Source organism: Notothenia coriiceps, unplaced genomic scaffold, assembly GCF_000735185.1.
Source record: "Notothenia coriiceps isolate Sejong01 unplaced genomic scaffold, NC01 NC01_scaffold00037244, whole genome shotgun sequence".
Lineage (NCBI taxonomy): Eukaryota > Metazoa > Chordata > Actinopteri > Perciformes > Nototheniidae > Notothenia > Notothenia coriiceps.
The window spans coordinates 8,694,884-8,696,663 of record NW_011369945.1 but is presented as its reverse complement, the minus strand read 5'-3'; positions in this window follow the sequence as shown (position 1 = coordinate 8,696,663).

Sequence of the window (1,780 nt, the reverse complement as noted above, 5' to 3'; positions counted from 1 at the left end):
CCTCTCCGGAGACCGCTTCAATTTCAGCTCCTCATACTTTCTCCATAGCGCCCGGCCACAAGTTGAATCTGACAGCAATTATGAACATCGTGTTCCACTCAAGTGGTCGTGAGCCGGGGAATAATGAAGTCCTCGCCATCATCTGTTTCCTCAAATCATCCAAACTGCATCTTTATTAGGAACTAGGAGGAAGTGGAGGGAAGACGTAGCAGCTCATAGCTAACATGTTAAATATCAACAGGATGTTTTTACTCGAACAAAATGGCACTTTAAAAAGTTAATTTAGTTTAGTTTAGTTTTTTTAGCGTGTAAAACCAAAGAAAATACAAATGAAACAAAAGATGATACAGACATGATACAGTAGCTACTATACAAATGAATGCAATAACAAAACGAAATATTTAATTAATAATTGAATAATCTGTAGTATCATTGTCTGATATCAATAAACAAAGCTTTAGCTAATTACACGTCCGAAAAGGGGTCGGAAGAAGTTTACACTTATTTAATCCGACCCCTTCTGCTGAATTTAGGCCTTGTAACTAATTCACCAACACTTGAAGTGAATATATCTGCAATTTAGTTGTTGAGTTTAAAGGTGGGGTATGTAATTCACTTCAGAAACACTTGTTGTTATATTCCATGGAATGCTCTTAACATCCCGATAGCAATGAATATATTAAATGCTTTGTCAATAAATACATACAAATATCCCATCTGTGGTACTGTAAAAAGCTCGACCAATCATCTGAGCCGGCCCGGCTAAAGTAACTGGATGGCCTACCTGCCTGTCAGCCTTCCATCTGTGCACAAACTATCTCGTGCCCTCATTGGTCATGTGCGCGTTCGTGTGTGTTGGAGGAGGGGCTCTGTGAGGAAGTGGCAGATTTTTTCCGGTTGTGTATTTTCAAATTCTAGCGCTTCGAGATTTGTCTTGGCAGATGAGAAGCGCTATATAAATTAAATGTATTATTATTAAATGTGTTATTACTCGAGCTGGTTTCTCCAAAATGACCTACCCCACTTTTAAGTCTCTATGGTTTTTGCACTTATTGTAAGTGGCTTTTGATAAAGCTTCAACCAAATGAAATGTAATGCAATGTAAGACAACAGAACAATGTGACCTTAGAAAAGCAGAAACCAGAAATCAAGTATCAATGTGTCCACAATTTATAGGATAGGTCTAAAGATTCAGTTTTGGTTTAATCAATGAATAAAAAGCATGATATTTTGTTTAGGTGTAATAAACCAGGTGTTCGCCTACTGCATTTAAATAAATTTATAAAAATAAAAGTAGCCTAAAAGACTAAATCAATTAAATAAGCAGTTGGTGTAACTATCCACTATCGTCTATAATATATAAATTAATAATAATATTAATATATATTCTGTTTTTTAAAACACGTGGATCTCACAAGCTCCTTTCTCAGGTCCCTTTCTGAAGTTATCCAGAATTATATACAATTATTAGCTTTGGGGGGGATACAAAATATTCAATATTTTAACTGAATAAATAAATAATAAATATCTACACTTCTTTTTTTATTGAAGAAAGCCATCCCTAGTTTTCCTCTGTCTGAGTGTCAGCTGTTTTCACCTGCATAGACCTCGGGACCAGGAGCCAATCAGGGGGCTTCACCCTGTCACTGCTCTGTCTCTGGAGCTTCAGTGTGTGTGTGTGTGTGTGTGTGTGTGTGTGTGTGTGTGTGTGTGTGTGTGTGTGTGTGTGTGTGTGTGTGTGTGTGTGTGTGTGTGTGTGTGTGTGTGTGTGTCGTGCGTA